Genomic DNA, 5,805 nt, shown 5'->3' with positions numbered 1-5,805 from the left:
CCATCCATCCATCCATCCATCCATCCATCCATCCATCCATCCATCCATCCATCCATCCATCCATCCATCCATCCATCCATCCATCCATTTTCTGTCACACTTATCCCAGCTGGGGTTGCTGGCGCCTATCTCCAGCTGTCAATGGGCGAAAGGCCGCGTACACCCTGAACAGGTTGAACACAGAACACAGATGGACAGTATGTGAAGAGCAACTTTAAAGCCTTCCCTCAAAATAATTGTATAGATTTGTCACTAGACTGAGTATTTTTAACAGATTAATATGCTTTGATATAATCATGCCATTATAACACTGGCTGTATGTGTTTGCTAGCTTCCTGTTGGAGGGTAAACATCAACCCTAGTCTAGTGCCTATCATAGATTAGATAAATCTTTTTAAAAGTTAAATTTCCATGGCAGCTATTTATATACAACTCAGAGAGAGATGATACACTCATTTTTAGTGTGCAAACAATGACCACGATTATTGAAAAACCAGTCATTTAAAAAAGAAAATTAAAGTAGTTGAACATTTTACATTGTGTTTTTGAACAGCAAATTCAGAACAGACAATAAGCATAAAACTCCCCCTACAGGTGAGGGTGTTATAAAATCTAAAACCAGCTGGAAGGAATGACCTCCTGTATTACCACCATTTTGTGTTTGTCTATTACCAAAATATCTTAACATAAAGACGCTTGTTGTTGACACATACGAAAAAGTGTAAAAATACATTGGAATAACTTTAGAAGTTACTCCAGCTTCTTAGGTACAGTATGTATACCAGCATGGCTTAATGTCTGCATGCTAATGCTTTGATATATCTGTACATGGTAAAACTGTGTGCCTTTATGAGATATATTGCAGTATTTCAGCCAATGAGTATGTCAGTGCCTGGAAATATAGGGTGAGAGATGGGCCAGGGGATGAGGTGAACCCGGGGCAAAGGGAAATGAGCGGACACAACAAAATACAGAGCCATGATGAAAAGGGGGTGACTTCCACCTGTAATTAGCTTCACCTTATCACTCTGCAGTTTCCATAATAACCTGCCAAACTTTGTCCAGTGTGTCACTACAAAAATCTATCAAAGAAGATACATACAAAAAAGAAGAGATGTGGGAGTGAGAGGTGAGCGTCGAGGTCACACAAGACAAAGAGATATGAGCAAGAAATCATGAGGGAGGAAGGCAGGTGAGAGGAGATAAGAGAGAGGAGACAAAGAAAGGCATCAGAAAAAATGTGGATGACATCCCGTAGCACAGAGAGCAGTGAGGTGATAGGAAAAAAGAAGAGTTGGGATAGGGGGAAGAAGAGGGAGGGAAATAAGAGGGAGAAATAAGTTTTTGGTCCACATGCTCCTCAGCTGTGTAAACTGAAGGTCTCTGCTGCGTCTCAGATTCCCCAGAAGAAGGGGGATATTTATAGGAGGCTGGCAGAGTCAGTGAATCGGCCCTCGCTCCGTCACACCCACTAATATTATCATTATTACCTTATATTCACAAAAAGGGAAAAATGTCAGCAATATGAGACGTCTACAGAGACTGCGTCTGCATGGACTATGTCCCGCTTGTCTCAGCGTGTGTCTCCTCACGTTCCTGAGAACCTGCCTGTTGATGGGACATTGCTTTGCGGACGAAAGAAGGAGAGCTTTAAATTAGAGAAAACAGAAGTAGTGGGAAAAGTTGGCATGTATCAACCAGTGATATACTAAAGACCCGTTGGAGCTGTCAAAGATTAAAAGAAGGAGGGGAAAAAAGAGACAAAAAAAGAAAGGAGCGAGATGGAGCAGGGCTAGACAGAAACAGACATGAGCACATATTCCACTTCCAGATTATAAGATTCCCGCAAGTGGCAAACGTGTTCAGACTACACAGACACATTGGCATTTAGGTCCAAAGCCACATGGTAGCAGATGCAAACCCAGGCACACATGCAGAAACACAAACAGTATGGTAGACATAACAGTAGTGCACGCACATGCACGCATGCTGGGAAGAGAGGAAATTCCAGAGGGAACAGGTGGGAGTGACGATAGAAATCTATCAGGATGACTTTGATCTTGTCTTTTCCTCTATCACGGAAATATTAAATGAATCAGGACTGCCTCTAATCAATATTAAGGTGAGTTTCTATGCCAAAATGTAACACCAGCACCGAACCAAAGTAGTTTCATGTAAAAAAGTCTTGTGTTTTCGTTTTTTTTTTATACTACCAGAGATCATTATAGTAAGTATATTGGTGTAATTAATTTGATTAGAAAATTACATGTCAGCAATTCAGTACTTTTATTTTTCCAGATATAGTAAATAGAATAAGTGGAATTTTAAACATTGGCAAAAGGTGAAGAAATTGATTTAGATTTCTTCATTGTTAAGTATTGTTGCTAGTGCCAGAGAAGCTGGTCTGTGTATCTAAGAGGCTGTTGATCTACTGGGACTTTCATTCACAATCTATGGAGAGAATGGCCAGAGAAAAATAAAAATGCTGCATGAATTTACTTTGTTGATGTCTGAGGTCAGAGAGTGGTAGGTGGACAATTTAAATAATAGAAGGAAACAGTCTCTGATTCCAAAACTTCTTAAAAAAATGCTATGCATTATAAGATCTCTGAATTAGAGCTGAAACAATCAATCGGATTAATTGTGAATAATCAGTTATTGAAATACATTTTAATTCAACTTAACTATTGATCCAACATTGGAGAAATCTATCTCTGCATTTAACCCATCCCCTTGGGGAGCAGTGGGGAGACTGTGGGGATCGAACCGGGTACTTGCAACCCTCTCAGAGCACAAGCGCATTGCTGTAACCCACTAGGCCCACATTCATTTTGGGGAATAGCGGCCTAGTGGTTAGGGCATAGAGCTTGGAATCCTGAGATTCTGAATTTAAGGCCCACTCCCACAGACTGCCACTCTGGGTCACTGAGCAAAGACCCTTAACCCCACACTGCTCCCCAGGTGTTGCTCAATGGCAGCCCACTGCTCCCCAAGGGAATGGGTTAAATGCAGAGAGTTCATTTCTTTGCTCTGTACTTGTGACAGTGAAATGACAATAAAAGGCTGGAAAAAATAAATAAATAAATAAATAATCATCAACTAATTTAGTAATCAACTGGAGTTTAGAGACTCTAAAACATGCACCTTGTGCAGCAATTATACCAAAATTGTAAAAATAATAATGCAAACATTGTGCATTTAAGATAAAAACATTTTTGTCTGTCAGTATGCCCTATCAAGAATTCCTCAACTGGAAAACGTTTTAGTTTCACCTGGTTTAATTTCGCAAAAAGTCTTCATTAAGAAACATTTTGCTATCCGATTATTAATTGATTAGTCAGAAAAATAATCAACAGATTAATTGAGTTGAAAAATATTTGTTAGTTGCAGCCCTACTCTGAATGGATAATACCTTTAACATTTAGAGAGAAGAGCTATGGCAGCAGGTGATAACATCATAGCTTACAGGCATGTTAGCTAAAAACTGGGATTTGAGGCTACGGTATACAGTGGATGCCAAAACTACACAATAACACAACAGAAAAAAGCAGCTCATGCTAGTTGCTCCAAGATTTGCTGCCACCTTAAGGTGCTACGGTCAGTATTTACCATACACACCATAAGACCATGGGTACAATCTGCTTATATAAACAGCACATTTTGCTTCCTTTAGTACCACTAGGGCCAAGTTTAATCACCATGCCGTTTTCCCTGACCAACTTCACTGAGCATCCATATTACAAAGGTTCTTTTTTTGGAGAATAAACAATGTTACAAATGTTCTACAACCCAACCTTCATGGTGACCAGAGGTACATTCAGTTAAATACTTTGAGGATGAAGCAGAATGCACAAATCTTTGCTTATAATGCATATAAAATGCATATATATTGCTTTATTATAATTATGCAGGGAGTTTTACAGTTTATATGGACACTGCAATGTAAATAGAGCAGAAAAACAGAAGAAGAAAAAGGAAAATAGAAAAAAATAGAAAAGATGAAAGAAAGAAGAGATAGAAAGAAGATAATGACAAAACATTTTCAGTCTGCTTCATCACCTGTAACGAGATGAAAAAAGAACAGCACAACCAAAAGACATGGTACGAGACATACAATAAAGCAACACCTTGAAACTATCGCTAAAGTAATATTATTAGGCCTGACATGTACTCTGTGTTACCTGAAGATATGAATGTGGGGTTTCTGTATGGAAGTGAATCTCTGAGAATGCACAAATCTTATCATGAATGCACAGTAAATCTTCTCCAATGGAGTGTTGCTAGCATGTCAAAATGGACCAATATTAAAAAAAAAAAAAATAAAATGTTCCCTGCTTTACCTTGTTGGAAAAATGCAATTAGTTCTTGGTAGAAAATAGGCTCAAATCTGATAATGGCAAGGTGTACCTAATAAAATGACCAGTGGGTGAGTTTTTTCGGTAACAAACATAACCTAAAGAGGGCAGCACTGAGATCAGCAGAAGGGAGTTGAACCAGGTCATGCCTGAAATCTAACAAATGACACGAGGAGAGGGTTTGATCATTCACCGATGTGAAGCAGCAGTGTTGATGCTCTTGCACTGAATCTGCTAAGGTTGATAATTTTCTCCTGATTGTCAGCAAGATGATCTGAGATTTTAGGCAAGCAAGAAAAACACGAGGAAGGGAAAAAAGGAAAAGGAATGGGAAACAGAGATGTGATGGATGGAGCAAAGCCAGAGTCTACTGACAGGAGAAGTCAGTGGTCAAAAGACCTTGTTTTTGGATATTTAAGCTAGTATGCATGTTATCAGGGGGATCTGACCTTTGGGGAAAGTTAAACAATATCACCAAGTATATGCACCATCAGATTAAAGTGCTTAGACCATCTGTTACGTCAGCCAAATCTGTGTATTTGTGTGCACATGTGGGCGAGTGCCAGGATGAGATGAAAACGGAGAGCCCCTGCCTTAGGGGACACAGCAACAGCTGACTGACAGGCTGCAGGAACATGATCATGCCTGCACAAATCTTTCTCAAAGTGCATTTTCATAGTCCGCTTTTTATCTTTCATCCCTTCTTTCTCTGTGTGTCGTTAGTTTTTTAGCCCCCTTACTTCTCGCAGCTTCATCCTTTTTTACACACCTTTATACTCCTGCAAAAATACTTTGAGGTGGGCTTGTATTATTGCACTCTGGTATTTAGCAACATAAAACTCATGAATGGAGGAAAAGATTTGCACATAAACACATCGGTCAGCTCGTAAACTGTCCTGCATGGGCAAAACATGAGCAACAAAACATGCAAGGAGAGAAAGAGAGAGAGAGAAATGACGAAAACTGTTTGCAGAAATTATTCATTTCCCTTCCATTTTATATGTTCCCTGTGCTAACTTTATACCCCTCCCACTCCCCTGTCTCCCTCGTTCTCTCTCTCTTATTTCCCTTTGCACATTCCACTCCATTTTGCATATCTTCTGCCCCCCAACACACAGTGAACCTCACTACTTTTAAAACAGCTCGCCTTCCCCCATTTCTCATTCTCTCCCCATTTTCTCTTTCTTCCTCTCTACCTCATTCCCACCCTCCCCTCACTACCTGACATTGTGGCTCAATGCCCAATGAGTCACACCTCTGCTAAAATCATCAGAAATAGAAGGAGGAGGAAGCAAAAGAAAGAAATTGTGAGGGAGGGAGGAAAAAGTATGTTAGAGTGAAAAATATAGAAAATAAAAAATGGGCGGAGAGAATGTTAGGGAGGCCAAAAAGAGAGTCTCCAAGGAGAGAAAGGAGCATAGAGTGCATTTAACTTTTTGACTCCGGTAGT

This window comes from Cyprinodon variegatus, unplaced genomic scaffold (genome assembly GCF_000732505.1).
Source record: "Cyprinodon variegatus isolate N-32 unplaced genomic scaffold, C_variegatus-1.0 Scaffold210, whole genome shotgun sequence".
Taxonomy (NCBI): domain Eukaryota; kingdom Metazoa; phylum Chordata; class Actinopteri; order Cyprinodontiformes; family Cyprinodontidae; genus Cyprinodon; species Cyprinodon variegatus.
Note: the sequence above shows the minus strand (reverse complement) of the source record.